The sequence below is a fragment of the Oncorhynchus tshawytscha genome, linkage group LG02 (assembly GCF_018296145.1).
Source record: "Oncorhynchus tshawytscha isolate Ot180627B linkage group LG02, Otsh_v2.0, whole genome shotgun sequence".
NCBI lineage: Eukaryota > Metazoa > Chordata > Actinopteri > Salmoniformes > Salmonidae > Oncorhynchus > Oncorhynchus tshawytscha.
In genome coordinates, this window is record NC_056430.1 from 32,208,263 (window position 1) to 32,225,495 (window position 17,233).

Genomic DNA, 17,233 nt, shown 5'->3' on the forward strand with positions numbered 1-17,233 from the left:
CTGCTCTGTTCTTGTCCCTTCAGTGAACCCTCAGAGTGGAGTGAGGTAAGACAGAGGAGGTATCAATCCATTCTGTGCCAAGCACCTATGCTTACACAAATATAGAATATATTGCAAGAGAATTCAACGATAAATTGGTTCACATGGAAAACTAAAGGCATAGAACCCATAAATTACTAAATAGGAAATACATGTATTTCCATGACAGCATTACAAATCAATGTTGGATTGACCAGTTTAGATATTTTCAAATACATGCAATTTAACAGTTTTATATCACAAAATGTTGATTTGAAATCTTTTGGGCATCAGATTAATCTCTATGGAATCCTATTTGAGTCAGAAAATGATATTCATATGGTAGGTTAGCTATACAAAACCTTGCAGAGAGCCTATGCATCTGACATGAATATATTCCCCTGTAATAATGGTATTTTTTGAATGATAATTATTGTGTTTTTTTCTGTTGTCTAATCTTGGTTTGTATGTGTTTGCATGCCCACATTGTGTGTGCTTTGTGAGTCTTCACATGTGGGAGGTATGTCTGTGTTGAGTACACACTGTTCTGAGCTTTAGGAGGAATCATTTATCACCCTCACTCTCATTACACAAGGTCCGCATTGCATTGTGGGAAGGAGTAGTGCCACATTTATTATAATTGAAAAGGAAGGGTTGGATCTCCTTGGGTTTACAAGTCTATGGAGTAGCCTAGGTTCTAACACATATCTGATTATAACACACATATGAGTATGTCAGGTACTGTGAAAGGTTTATACTCCTGTCTCATTGCGATATAATGTGTGCAGCGTATCCATTTTACATGAAACCCTGACCATCCCCCACTAACTGAGACACAACTCGGATGCAGCTGCAGCTCCCTGAGTATTAGCGTAAGATGTATGGCTCTTCTAATAGCAGTAATGAACCCTGACTGACTGTCAGTGGGGTAATACTAGGACTAGAGACCGGGACACAAAATGACCCTCTCTCTCTCCCTGTGTCACTGTCACATGGCAGTCACAATACATTGAGTTATTATACGGATAATGGTCATTAACAGGCTGACAAGGGAAAGGTAAATCTATCAATAACCTTTGGGACCTCTAGGAACCTCTACGCTGCTCATGACATACTCTGAAGTGGTTCATTAAACACAATACATTTTAATAGAACTTCCAAAATTAAAAAAATGCTGTGTAGAATGAATAAGATTGGGCATCAGTTTAGTCATCGGCTGGCCAGTTAGAGGAATCTGTGACCAAGGCTGTGGTTTGGAACAAAGAGTTACCCTAGTAATGGGATTCACCTCTTACTGTCACAACAACAGCCTGACAGCCAATGGGACATGGTGGTGTGTTATTTTGGAGGGGTATCAGGGAGAGGTGTCAGAGTGTTGATCCCATCCCATGGTTGGTTTTGGCAGCAGCCTTGAAGATCTAACGTTCTCTGGTAAGTGATGGATGAGACTGGCTGGGCTGGGGTGGTGGCGGTGAAGGAGGCAGGTGAACAGGGTGGTAATACATCTCCCTGCCTAGCACTCCATCAGCCAAATGAGAAGTGACTCAGATAACGGTGCTCTGCTGCTCACACACACATCCCTATTCAAAGGTATCAAGGTGTTTTAGCAGGAGATGGTATAAATGTTTGATTTAGGTACTATTATAGATGTAGATACTATTTCTGCAGTACCCTATCCATTATAAAATGGTATACAAAAAAGTTATGATTTATGGTTTTATATAATTGTATTACATTATAAAAATCAAATCAAATGTATTTATATAGCCCTTCGTACATCAGCTGATATCTCAAAGTGCTGTACAGAAACCCAGCCTAAAACCCCAAACAGCAAGCAATGCAGGTGTTGAAGCATGTTGGCTAGGAAAAACTCCATAGAAAGGCCAAAACCTAGGAAGAAACCTAGAGAGGAACCAGGCTATGAGGGGTGGCCAGTTCTCTTCTGGCTGTGCCGGGTGGAGATTATAACAGAACATGGCCAAGATGTTCAAATGTTCATAAATGACCAGCATGGTCAAATAATAGGTCTGGGACAGGCAGTACGTCCGGTGAACAGGTCAGGATTCCATATCCGCAGACAGAACAGTTGAAACTGGAGCAGCAGCACGGCCAGGTGGACTGGGGACAGCAAGGAGACATCATGCCAGGTAGTCCTGAGGCATGGTCCTAGGGCTCAGGTCCTCCGAGAGAGAGAAAGAAAGAGAGAAATAGAGAATTAGAGAGAGCATACTTTAATTCACACAGGACACCGGATAAGACAGGAGAAGTACTCCAGATATAACAAACTGACCCTAGCCCCCCGACACAAACTACTGCAGCATAAATACTGGAGGCTGAGACAGGAGGTTTCAGGATACACTATGGCCCCATCCGAGGATACCCCGGACAGGGCCAAACAGGAAGGATATAGCCCCACCCACTTTGCCAAAGCACAGCTCCCACACCACTAGAGGGATATCTTCAACCACCAACTTACCATCCTGAGACAAGGCCGAGTATAGCCCACAAAGATCTCTGCCACGGCACAACCCAGACAGGAAGATCACATCAGTGATCAGTGATTATATGCAATTACATCATATTTACAGTTGAAAGAAAGATGCATATGCAGAAACAAACCCCATACCTACTGTAAAATATGGTGGTGGAGTTTTGATGTTATGGGGCTATTTTGCTTCCACTGGTCCTGGGCCCTTGTTAAGGTCAACGTCATCATCAACTTTACCCAGTACCCAGACATTTTAGCCCAAAACTTGGTTGCCTCTAGCAGAAGGCTTTAAACTTGGCCGCAATTGGATCTTCCAGCAAGACAATTAACCTAAATGGTTAATTGACCCCAAAATCAACACCACTGACGGTCTGCGCTGGTCTTTTGGCATAGCGCGGCTCGCTGGACGTAAACATGGGCGGCCTCCCATGTCTCCTCCGCGCGCCTGAACCAGTCATCCACCGCAGGAGCCTCGGTCTGACCATGATGCCACGGTGCCAGAACCGGCTGGTACCCCAATACGCAATGAAACGGGGAGAGGTTAATGGAGGAATGATGAAGCAAATTCTGCACCATCTCGGCCCAGGGCACGAACGCCCCCCACTCCCCCAGCCGGTCTTGGCAATAGGACCGCAGAAACCTGCCCGCATCCTGGTTGCCTCTCTCTACCTACCCATTACTGTCGTGGGTGAAATCCCGAGGTGAGGCTGATCGAGACCCCCAGATGTTCCATGAACGCCTTCCAGACTCTCGACGTGAACTGGGGAACCCGATCAGACACTATATCCTCAATCACCCCGTAGTGCTTGAGGATATAGTGAGTAAACAGGGCTTCCACAGTCTGTAGGGCCGTAGGAAGACCGGGCAGAGGGAGGAGACGGCAGGACTTAGAGAAACGATCCACAAGACCAGGATCGTAGTGGTTCCCTGTGAAAGAGGAAGATCGGTTAAAAAATGCACTGACAAGTGTGAGCAAGGTCGTTGTGGAATGGGTAAGGGGTGTAGCTTACCTCTGGGCAGGTGTCTCGGAGCCTTACACACCGAGCAGGAGGGGAGCGGGCTCTGTACGCAATGCCTGCTCAATGTCCGCGTCCAGCTCACACACGACCGGCGCTCCCCGGCAAGATCCCGGGATTATGGCTCTGTTCGATGGCTCTGAACGAACTTTATTTAACTCTCTGCAAACTGGAAACGATTTATCCGGAGGCTGCATTCATTGTAGCTGGGGATTTTAACAAGGCTAATCTGAAAACAAGACTCCCTAAATTTTATCAGCATATCGATTGCGCAACCAGGGGTGGAAAGACCCTGGATCATTGTTACTCTAACTTCCGCGACGCATATAAGGCCCTGCCCCGCCCCCTTTCGGAAAAGCTGACCACGACTCCATTTTGTTGATCCCTGCCTACAGACAGAAACTAAAACAAGAAGCTCCCACGCTGAGGTCTGTCCAACGCTGGTCCGACCAAGCTGACTCCACACTCCAAGACTGCTTCCATCACGTGGACTGGGAGATGTTTCGTATTGCGTCAGACAACAGCATTGATGAATACGCTGATTCGGTGTGCGAGTTCATTAGAACGTGCGTTGAAGATGTCGTTCCCATAGCAACGATTAAAACATTCCCTAACCAGAAACCGTGGATTGATGGCAGCATTCGTGTGAAACTGAAGGCACGAACCACTGCTTTTAATCAGGGCAAGGTGTCTGGTAACCTGGCTGAATACAAACAGTGCAGCTATTCCCTCCGCAAGGCTATCAAACAAGCTAAGCGCCAGTACAGAGACAAAGTAGAATCTCAATTCAACGGCTCAGACACAAGAGGTATGTGGCAGGGTCTACAGTCAATCACGGACTACAGGAAGAAACCCAGCCCAGTCACGGACCAGGATGTCTTGCTCCCAGGCAGACTAAATAACTTTTTGCCCGCTTTGAGGACAATACAGTGCCACTGACACGGCCTGCAACGGAAACATGCGGTCTCTCCTTCACTGCAGCCGAAGTGAGTAAGACATTTAAACGTGTTAACCCTCGCAAGGCTGCAGGCCCAGACGGCATCCCCAGCCGCGCCTCAGAGCATGCGCAGACCAGCTGGCCGGTGTGTTTACGGACATATTCAATCAATCCCTATACCAGTCTGCTGTTCCCACATGCTTCAAGAGGGCCACCATTGTTCCTGTTCCCAAGAAAGCTAAGGTAACTGAGCTAAACGACTACCGCCCCGTAGCACTCACATCCGTCATCATGAAGTGCTTTGAGAGACTAGTCAAGGACCATATCACCTCCACCCTACCTGACACCCTTGACCCACTCCAATTTGCTTACCGCCCAAATAGGTCCACAGACGATGCAATCTCAACCACACTGCACACTGCCCTAACCCATCTGGACAAGAGGAATACCTATGTGAGAATGCTGTTCATCGACTACAGCTCGGCATTCAACACCATAGTACCCTCCAAGCTCGTCATCAAGCTCGAGACCCTGGGTCTCGACCCCGCCCTGTGCAACTGGGTACTGGACTTCCTGACGGGCCGCCCCCAGGTGGTGAGGGTAGGCAACAACATCTCCTCCCCGCTGATCCTCAACACTGGGGCCCCACAAGGGTGCGTTCTGAGCCCTCTCCTGTACTCCCTGTTCACCCACGACTGCGTGGCCATGCACGCCTCCAACTCAATCATCAAGTTTGCGGACGACACAACAGTGGTAGGCTTGATTACCAACAACGACGAGACGGCCTACAGGGAGGAGGTGAGGGCCCTCGGAGTGTGGTGTCAGGAAAATAACCTCACACTCAACGTCAACAAAACTAAGGAGATGATTGTGGACTTCAGGAAACAGCAGAGGGAACACCCCCATCCACATCGATGGAACAGTAGTGGAGAGGGTAGCAAGTTTTAAGTTCCTCGGCATACACATCACAGACAAACTGAATTGGTCCACTCACACAGACAGCATCGTGAGGAAGGCGCAGCAGCGCCTCTTCAACCTCAGGAGGCTGAAGAAATTCGGCTTGTCACCAAAAGCTTCTTCTAAACTTCTACAGATGCACAATCGAGAGCATCCTGGCGGGCTGTATCACCGCCTGGTATGGCAACTGCACCGCCCTCAACCGTAAGGCTCTCCAGAGGGTAGTGAGGTCTGCACAACGCATCACCGGGGGCAAACTACCTGCCCTCCAGGACACCTACACCACCCGATGCTACAGGAAGGCCATAAAGATCATCAAGGACATCAACCACCCGAGCCACTGCCTGTTCACCCCGCTGCCATCCAGAAGGCGAGGTCAGTACAGGTGCATCAAAGCTGGGACCGAGAGACTGAAAAACAGCTTCTATCTCAAGGCCATCAGACTGTTAAACAGCCACCACTAACATTGAGTGGCTACTGCCAACACACTGTCAATGACACTGACTCTACTCCAGCCACTTTAATCATGGGAATTGATGGGAAATGATGTAAATATATCACTAGCCACTTTAAACAATGCTACCTTATATAATGTTACTTACCCTACATTGTTCATCTCATATGCATACGTTGATACTGTACTCTATATCATCGACTGCATCCTTATGTAATACATGTATCACTAGCCACTTTAACTATGCCACTTGGTTTACATACTTATCTCATATGTATATACTGTACTCGATATCATCTACTGTATCTTGCCTATGCTGCTCTGTACCATCACTCATTCATATATCCTTATGTACATATTCTTTATCCCCTTACACTGTGTATGACAGTAGTTTTTTTTTTTGGAATTGTTAGTTAGATTACTTGCTCGTTATTACTGCATTGTCGGAACTAGAAGCACAAGCATTTCGCTACACTCGCATTAACATCTGCTAACCATGTGTATGTGACAAATAAAATTTGATTTGATTTGATTTGATTTGGTAGCCTGATCCATGGGCCACTCCTCTGTGTCATACAGCCGGGACAGTGCGTCTGCCTTCATATTCTGGGAACCTGGTCTGTAGGGCAAGGTAAACACAAAACGGGTAAAGAACGTGGCCCACCTTGCCCGACGAGGATTCAGTCTCCTCGCTGCCCGGATGTACTCCAGGTTGTGGTGGTCAGCCCAGATGAGGAAAGGGTGTTTAGCCCCCTCAAGCCAATGTCTCCATGCCTCCACGCTTTAACCACAGCCAACAGCTCCCGGTCCCCTACATCATAATTACGCTCCGCTGGGCTGAGCTTCTTCAAGAAGAAAGCACAGGGGCAGAGTTTACCTGCACTGCATGGCTCTTATCCCAGCCTCGGATGCGTCCACCTCCACTATGAACGGCCAAAGAGGGATCCGGATGGGCCAGCACGGGAGCCGAAGTAAACAGAGCTCTTAGCTGCTCAAAAGTCCTGTCCGCCTCAGCCTACCACTGCAAACATACAGGACCCCCCTTCAGCAGTGAGGTAATGGGAGCAGCCACCTGGCCAAAACCCCAAATGAATCTCCGGTAGTAATTGGCAAACCCTAAAAATTGCTGCACCTCCTTTACCGCGGTGGGAGTCGGCCAATTACGCACAGCTACAATGCGGTCACTCTCCATCTCCACCCCTGATGTGGAAATGCGATACTCTAGGAAGGAGACGCAAGGTCATGCTCCAACAGTCATCCAAGTACCCTGCGCACCAGGGACACATGCTTGGCGCCTGTAGCGGAGTATATCAGAATGTCATCGATATACACCACTACACCCTGCCCGTGCAGGTCCCTGAAAATCTTGTCTACAAAGGATTGGAAAACTGATGGAGCATTCATCAACCCGTACGGCATGAAGAGGTATTCATAATGCCCTGAGGTGGTACTAAACGCTGTCTTCCACTCGTCTCCCCCCCGGATACGCACCAGGTTATACGCACTCCTGAGATCCAGTTTCGTGAAGAAGCTCGCCCCATGCATTGACTCAATCGCCGTGGTGATAGAGGTAGCGGGTAACTATACCTCACTGTGATTTGATTGAGACCTCTATAGTCAATGCACGGGCGCAGACCTCCATCCTTCTTCTTCACAAAAAAGAAACTCGAGGAGGCGGGTGAAGTGGAGGACCAAATGTATGTAGGGTTTCAGAGACATATGTCTCCATAGCCACCGTCTCCGCTTGCGACAGGGGATACACGTGACTCCTGGGAAGCGCAGCGTCTGCCAGGAGATTTATCGCACAATCCCCCTATCAATGAGGTGGTAATTGAGTCGCAGAAGGCGAAAGCCAAATCGGCATATTCTGGGGGGAAGCGCACGGTGGAGACATGGTCTGGACTTTCCACCGTGGTTGCACCAATGGAAATCCCTACACACCTCCCCGAGCACTCTCGTGACCACCCCGTGAGAGCCCTCTGTTGCCAGGAAATGGTGGGGTTATGATGAGCCAACCAGGGAAGGCCTAGTACCATGGGAAACGCAGGACAGTCAATGAGGAAGAGACTGATTTTCTCCTCGTGACTCCCCTGCGTCTCCATGACCAGGGAGATGGAGGACTCCCTGATTACCCCGGACCCTAGTGGTCGACTATCCAGAGCGTGAACCGGGAAGGGTCTAACTACAGGAATGATGGGGATCCCTAAACCAAGGACTAACGCTCTGTCGATAAAATTCCCAGCTGTGCCTGAATCAATGAGCACCTTATGCTGGGAATGCGGGGAAAACTCAGGGAAACAAACATGTACAAACAGGTGGTCAAACAGAGGACTCTGGATGAGTGTGGTGCAGACTCACCTGGGGTGACGCCAGAGTGCCCTGCCTGTTGCCTCGACTCCCAGAGGGACCAACACGGCACCGACCGGCAGTATGCCCTCTGCGGCCACAGATGGTGCACGTGATGGCCCCTCCTCCAGCCTCCCTACGTGCAGCCCCCGACGGGTGAACTCCTTGAAGTGGTCCCCCTTCTGCCGACATGGCGTTTGCCCACTCCAGAGCTCTCCCCGAGAGGCATGAGACGAGGGCGGACACTTTCTCCCTTCCCGAGGGAGCTGGGTGAACAGTGGCCAGGTAGAGGTCCAGTTGTAACAGGAATCCCTGGCACTGTGCTGCCATCCTATCATACTCCCTGGGAAGGGAGAGACGCATCCCATTGGGACTGGCTCCAAATGGTACGGGTAGAGGTAACCCCGGTTGCGTTGGTCGAGACAGCCCATCTGATATAATAGAAATTCATATGATTTATATGATTAAGATAATGACTAAATTATTTATATGTTAAAGGTAATGTTAAGATAATGACAAAAAATATTCCACCCGGAAACCATATAATTGTATGAAATTTATTAGAATCATAAAACTATAATCTGATGATGTGTGTAGTTTTAGTCAGAATGAGAACAAGGACCTTTTGTTCCTTTTTAGTATGTAAGCAGGGTGCAAGTGGGAAACAAATGATAAGCTATCGACAGACATGTTGTACTACTGTGTTCCTTACAGGACATTCTGTCTCCACCCGTGGAGGGGAGAAACTGTTAGGCTTGCAGAAAATTATGAAACATTTAGCAGACTAAACAATGTATCTGTGTAGTGGAAAAACGCCGACTGTCTGAGCAAGGTGTAGCTTAAGATTTGAACTTGTTTGTGTGTGTTATAAAGACTATGTTTGCATTTTTGATTTTAGAGTTCTCTCGTGAATAAACATTTTGACTATTGTAAGCTGGGACTCTTGTTTGTTTCATTCAACCAGAATCTTACAAACTCTGGGTTGCAGACTGAGTAGATTAATTGAAGTTGATGAACATTGATAAAGAAATTCTCATAACACCATCTCAGTATGGAGCTCGGTTCACAATGCATGTAGACCTATCATCTCATCATGGTAAATGTTTTTCTTGTGACAGCTAGGCCTACATTTGCTACAGTAATATAAGGACTGAATGCGTGTCTAATTTACCCGTCTCCATCTGGGTTTCGGGGTCACCGTATTTTTTAAATTTACTGCGGCTGCAGAGCTTTAAAAACAGCTGATCACTCGAATATCATTGCTTTAAATTGGTGCATGTGCACTCTCGCAGTCTCTCTCTCCATCAACTCCAGTCAATTTGCATCCAAAATACGTAGATAATCCTGTTCTAGTTTGATATATAGCCCTATATATAGATGTCCTAGTCTACCTCTTTCAGGTAATAAATTCAATGCAGTATTAGCCTTATATTTAGCTAATTAATGGTTATGTATAATAAGCTTCTAATTTATAGCCTCCATCTCTTGCGCAATAAGCACACACCTGTGCTCCACTACCCTCTCTCCTTAAAAAAAAACACTTCTTAACTCTTGGAGTCCCATGCACAAAAAGCTAGACTAGAATAGCTTGCTGGACATTATTTTGTTTTGCATTTCTTATACCAAAAGATTAGTCAAAGAGGGATGCAAGCTCTTGTTTGCTGAACGTTAAATACAGCAGCCAATATAACTCACGGGTAGTTTGAAAGAAGAGCAAACGTGCGATGCCGGTAGGCTATAGCAGTTATTTATGTAGACCTATAACCATTCAATCTTTGTGAGGAGAAGTGAAAGCCTTGTGCATTTAATTCTATTCCTATATTATTCAATGATGTCATTAGAATGATGAAGATAAGGACAACAAAACTTATTTCATTTAACTGTTGAAAGCGAGGAAGGAATGAAGCAACAATAGCGATTGAAAGCGGAGGTAGGCTAACATATTCTGAAAAGGTGTATATATACACTGCTCAAAAGAATAAAGGGAACACTTAAACAACACAATGTAACTCCAAGTCAATCACACTTCTGTGAAATCAAACTGTCCACTTTGGAAGCAACACTGATTAACAATAAATGCCACATGCTGTTGTGCAAATGGAATAGGCAACAGGTGGAAATTATAGGCAATTAGCAAGACACCCCCAATAAAGGAGTGGTTCTGCAGGTGGTGACCACAGACCACTTCTCAGTTCCTATGCTTCCTGGCTGATGTTTTGGTCACTTTTGAATGCTGGCGGTGCTTTCACTCTAGTGGTAGCATGAGATGGAGTCTACAACCCACACAAGTGGCTCAGGTAGTGCAGCTCATCCAGGATGGCACATCAATGCGAGCTGTGGCAAGAAGGTTTGCTGTGTCTGTCAGCGTAGCGTCCAGAGCATGGAGGCGCTACCAGGAGACAGGTCAATACATCAGGAGACGTGGAGGAGGCCGTAGGAGGGCAACAACCCAGCAGCTGGACCGCTACCTCCGCCTTTGTGCAAGGAGGAGCAGGAGAAGCACTGCCAGAGCCCTGCAAAATGACCTCCAGCAGGCCACAAATGTGCATGTGTCTGCTCAAATGGTCAGAAACAGACTCCATGAGGGTGGTATGAAGCTAGCCAGCTAACTAGCTACTAGCTAGTAGTCAGCTAACCACTGCTAGCGGTCATCAGCTAACCTCTAGCTCTGAAACACTTGCCAGTTTGCACATCTCGATTCAAACCAGAGCATACCGGAATTATTTTCTCTCCATATCCCCGGATTCCTACCGCAAGCTCTGAACCTTTTCACCTGGATCATTGCAGCTAGCTAGCTGCAATCCGAGTTCCCACTCCTGGCTAACATCTCTGTTCTGAAGCAAGCACCAATTAGCCTGGAGCTATCCCATGCTAGGTCCATGCCAGCTTAACTACTCAGTGGACCCCTATGATCACTCGACTACGCATGCCTCTCCCTAATGCCAATATGCCTTGTCCATTGCTGTTCTGGTTAGTGATTATTGTCTTATTTCACTGTAGAGCCTCTAGCTCTGCTCAATATGCCTTAGCTAACCCTTCAGTTCCACCTCCCACACTGCGGTGACATCACCTGGTTTAAATGATGTTTCTAGAGACAATATCTCTCTCATCGTCACGTTATGCCTAGGTTTACCTCCACTGTATTCACATCCTACCATACCTTTGTCTGTACATTATGCCTTGAATCTATTCTATCGCGCCCAGAAACCTGCTCTTTTTACTGTCTGTTCTGAAGTTAATGGCCTTTAGCTGTATCCTTATCCTACTCCTCCTCTGTTCCTCTGGTGATGTTGAGGTTAATCCAGGCCCAGCAGTGCCTAGCTCCACTCCCATTCCCCAGGCGCTAATTTGTTGACTTCTGTAACCGTTAAAAGCCTTGGTTTCATGCATGTTACCATTAGAAGCCTCCTCCCTAAGTTTGTTTTATTCACTGCCTTAGCACACTCTGCCAACCCGGATGTCCTATCCGTGAATCCTGGCTTAGGAAAGCCGCCAAAAACCCAGAAATTTCCATCCCAAACTACAACATTTCCCGACAAGATAGAACTGACAAAGGGGGCGGAGTGGCAATCTACTGCAGAGATAGCCTGCAGAGTTCTGTCATACTATCCAGGTCTGTGCCCAAACAACTCGAGCTTCTACGTCTAAAAATCCACCTGTCCAGAAACAAGTCTCTCACCGTTGCCGCTTGCTACAGACCACCCTCTGCCCCCAGCTGTGCCCTGGACACCATATGCAAATTGATTGCCCCCCCCATCTATCTTCAGAGCTCGTGCTGCTAGGTGACCTAAACGCAAATCAAATCAAATCAAATCAAATTTTATTTGTCACATACACATGGTTAACAGATGTTAATGCGAGTGTAGCGAAATGCTTGTGCTTTTAGTTCCGACAATGCAGTAATAACCAACAAGTAATCTAACTAACAATTCCAAAACTACTGTCTTATACACAGTGTAAGGGGATAAAGAATATGTACATAAGGATATATGAATGAGTGATGGTACAGAGCAGCATAGGCAAGATACAGTAGATGGTATCGAGTACAGTATATACATATGAGATGAGTATGTAAACAAAGTGGCATAGTTAAAGTGGCTAGTGATACATGTATTACATAAGGATGCAGTCGATGATATAGAGTACAGTATTTACGTATGCGTATGAGATGAATAATGTAGGGTAAGTAACATTATATAAGGTAGCATTGTTTAAAGTGGCTAGTGATATATTTACATCATTTCCCATCAATTCCCATTATTAAAGTGGCTGGAGTTGAGTCAGTGTCAGTGTCAGTGTGTTGGCAGCAGCCACTCAATGTTAGTGGTGGCTGTTTAACAGTCTGATGGCCTTGAGATAGAAGCTGTTTTTCAGTCTCTCGGTCCCAGCTTTGATGCACCTGTACTGACCTCGCCTTCTGGATGATAGCGGGGTGAACAGGCAGTGGCTCGGGTGGTTGATGTCCTTGATGATCTTTGTGGCCTTCCTGTAACATCGGGTGGTGTAGGTGTCCTGGAGTGCAGGTAGTTTGCCCCCGGTGATGCGTTGTGCAGACCTCACTACCCTCTGGAGAGCCTTACGGTTGAGGGCGGAGCAGTTGCCGTACCAGGCGGTGATACAGCCCGCCAGGATGCTCTCGATTGTGCATCTGTAGAAGTTTGTGAGTGCTTTTGGTGACAAGCCGAATTTCTTCAGCCTCCTGAGGTTGAAGAGGCGCTGCTGCGCCTTTTTCACGATGCTGTCTGTGTGAGTGGACCAATTCAGTTTGTCTGTGATGTGTATGCCGAGGAACTTAAAACTTGCTACCCTCTCCACTACTGTTCCATCGATGTGGATGGGGGTGTTCCCTCTGCTGTTTCCTGAAGTCCACAATCATCTCCTTAGTTTTGTTGACGTTGAGTGTGAGGTTATTTTCCTGACACCACACTCCGAGGGCCCTCACCTCCTCCCTGTAGGCCGTCTCGTCGTTGTTGGTAATCAAGCCTACCACTGTTGTGTCGTCCGCAAACTTGATGATTGAGTTGGAGGCGTGCGTGGCCACGCAGTCGTGGATGAACAGGGAGTACAGGAGAGGGCTCAGAACGCACCCTTGTGGGGCCCCAGTGTTGAGGATCAGCGGGGAGGAGATGTTGTTGCCTACCCTCACCACCTGGGGGCGGCCCGTCAGGAAGTCCAGTACCCAGTTGCACAGGGCAGGGTCGAGACCCAGGGTCTCGAGCTTGATGACGAGCTTGGAGGGTACTATGGTGTTGAATGCCGAGCTGTAGTCGATGAACAGCATTCTCACATAGGTATTCCTCTTGTCCAGATGGGTTAGGGCAGTGTGCAGTGTGGCTGAGATTGCATCGTCTGTGGACCTATTTGGGCGGTAAGCAAATTGGAGTGGGTCTAGGGTGTCAGGTAGGGTGCAGGTGATATGGTCCTTGACTAGTCTCTCAAAGCACTTCATGATGACGGAAGTGAGTGCTACGGGGCGGTAGTCGTTTAGCTCAGTTACCTTAGCTTTCTTGGGAACAGGAACAATGGTGGCCCTCTTGAAGCATGTGGGAACAGCAGACTGGTATAGGGATTGATTGAATATGTCCGTAAACACACCGGCCAGCTGGTCTGCGCATGCTCTGAGGGCGCGGCTGGGGATGCCGTCTGGGCCTGCAGCCTTGCGAGGGTTAACACGTTTAAATGTCTTACTCACCTCGGCTGAGTAACTGGGACATGCTTAACACCCCGGCCATCCTACAATCTAAGATTGATTCCCTCAATCTCACACAAATGATCAATGAACCTACCAGGTACAACCCCAAATCCGAAAACACGGGCACCCTCATAGATATCATCCTAACCAACTTGCCCTCCAAATACACCTCTGCTGTCTTCAACCAAGATCTCAGCGATCACTGCCTCATTGCCTGCATTCGTAATGGGTCTGCGGTCAAACGACCACCCCTCATCACTGTCAAACGCTCCCTAAAACACTTCAGCGAGCAGGCCTTTCTAATCGAACTGGCCTGGGTATCCTGGGAGGATATTGACCTCATCCGGTCAGTAGAGGATGCCTGGTTAATCTTTAAAAGTGCCTTCCTCACCATCTTAAATAAGCATGCTCCATTCAATTTTTTTTTAAACAGGAACAGATATAGCCCTTGGTTCACTCCAGACCTGACTGCCCTTGACCAGCACAAAAACATCCTGTGGCGTACTGCATTACCATCAAATAGCCCCCGTGATATGCAACTTTTCAGGGAAGTTAGGAACCAATATACACAGGCAGTTAGGAAAGCAAAGGCTAGCTTTTTCAAATGGAAATTTGCATCCTGTAGCACAAACTCCAAAAAGTTCTGGGACACTGTAAAGTCCATGGAGAATAAGAGCACCTCCTCGCAGCTGCCCACTGCACTGAGGCTAGGAAACACTGTCACCACCGATAAATCCACGATAATTGAACATTTCAATAAGCATTTTTCTACGGCTGGCCATGCTTTCACCTGGCTACCCCTACCCCGGGCAACTGCCCTGCACCCCCCACAGCAACTCGCCCAAGCCTCGCCATTTCTCCTTCACCCAAATCCAGATAGCTGATGTTCTTAAAGAGCTGCAAAATCAGGACCACTACAAATCAGCAGGACTAGACAATCTGGAACCTCTCTTTCTAAAATGATCTGCCGAAATTGTTACAAACCCTATTACTAGCCCGTTCAACCTCCCTTTGTATCGTCTGAGATCCCCAAAGATTGGAAAGCTGCTGCGGTCATCCCCCTCTTCAAAGGGGGAGACACTCTAGACCCAAACTGCTACAGACCCATATCTATCCTACCCTGCCATTCTAAGGTCTTTGAAAGCCAAGTTAACAAACAGATCACTGACCACATTGAATCCCACCGTACCTTCTCCGCTATGCAATCTGGATTCCGAGCAGGTCATGGGTGCACCTCAGTCACGCTCAAGGTCCTAAGCGATATTATAACCGCCATAGATAAGAGCCAATACTGTGCAACTGTATTCATCGACCTGGCCAAGGCTTCTGACTCTGTCAAGCACCACATTCTTATTTGGCAGACTCAACAGCCTTGGTTTCTCGAATGACTGCATCGCCTGGTTCACCAACTACTCCTCTGATAGAGTTGTGTTAGTGTGTCAAATCTGAGGGCCTGTTGTCCGGACCTCTGGCAGTCTCTATGGGGGTGCCACAGGGTTCAATTCTCAGGCCGTCTCTCTTCTCTGTATACATCAATGATGTCGCTCTTGTTGCTGGTGATTCCCTGATCCACCTCTACGCAGACGACACCATTCTGTATACTTCTGGCCCTTCTTTGGACACTGTGCTAACTAACCCCCAGACGAGCTTCAATGCCATACAACTCTCCTTTCATGGCCTCCAACAGCTCTTAAATGCAAGTAAAACTAAATGCATGTCTTCAACCGATCGCTGCCTGCACCTGCGCGCCTGTCCAGCATCACTACTCTGGACGGTTCTGACCTAGAATATGTGGACAACTACAAATACTTAGGTGTCTGGTTAGACTATAAACTCTCCTTCCAGACCCACATTAGCATCTCCAATCCAAAATTAAATCTAGAACTGGCTTCCTATTTCACAACAAAGCATCCTTCACTCATGCTGCCAAACATACCCTCGTAAAACTTGACCATCCTACCGATCCTCGACTTCGGCGATGTCATTTCCAAAATAGCTTCCAACACTCTACTCAACAAATTGGATGCAATCTATCACAGTGCAGTCCATTTTGTCACCAAAGTCCCATATACTACCCACCACTGCGACCTGTACGCTCTCGTTGGCTGGCCCTCGCTTCATACTCGTCACCAAACCCACTGGCTCCAGGTCATCTACAAGTCTTTGCTAGGTAAAGCAGTTCACTGGTCACCATAGCAGCACCCACCCGTAGCACGCGCTCCAGCAGGTATCTTTCACGGGTCACCCCCAAAGCCAATTCTTCCTTTGGCTGCCTTTCCTTCCAGTTCTCTGCTGCCAATGACTGGAACGAACTACAAAAATCGCTGGAGCTGGAGACTCATATCTCCCTCACTAACTACAAGCACCACCTGTCAGAGCAGCTCACATATCATTGCAACTGTACATAGCCCATCTGTAAATAGCACATCCAACTACCTCATCCTCATACTGTATTTATTTATTTATATAGCTCCTTTGCACCCCAGTATCTCTACTTGCACATTCATCTTCTGCACATCTATCACTCCAGTGTTTAATTGCTATATAGTAATTACCTCGCCGCTATGGCCTATTTTATTGCCTACCTCCCTTTTCTTACCTCATTTGCACACACTGTATATATACTTTTTTTTCCTACTGCATTATTGACTGTATGTTTGTTTATTCCATGTGTAACTCTGTGTTGTTGTATTTGTCCAACTGCTTTGCTTTATTTTGGCCAGGTCACCGTTGTAAATGAGAACTTGATCTCAACTAGCCTACCTGGTTAAATAAAGGTGAAATAAAATTAAATTAAACAGCTTGGAAAATTCCAGAAAATTATGTCATGGCTTTAGAAGCTTCTGATAGATTTACATTCTGTAAATACAGATTAAGTATAGAACCATGCATTTCAATAAAGTGGAATATTTTGATGATGGTGGATTTATGGCTGGAAACCTGTGCTGTTTTAGGTGAACAGAACATTGAGCCAAATCCAAACCAGTATGTATGATAAGTCTATACTGTAGTCACATCATTTGAGTTAATTGGAGGTGTAATTGTGGATATATTTCAAAGCCTACCTTGAAACTCAGTGCATCTTTGCTTGACATCATGGGAAATTCCAAAGAAATCAGCCATGACCACAGAAAAAAAATTGTAGACCTCCACAAGTCTGGTTCATCCTTGGGAGCAATTTCCAAACACCTGAAGGTACCACGTTCATCTGTACAAACAATATTACGCAAGTATAAACACCATGGGACCATGCAGCCGTCATACCGCTCAGGAAGGAGACGCGTTCTGTTTCTTAGAGATGAATGTGCTTTGGTGCCAAAGGTCC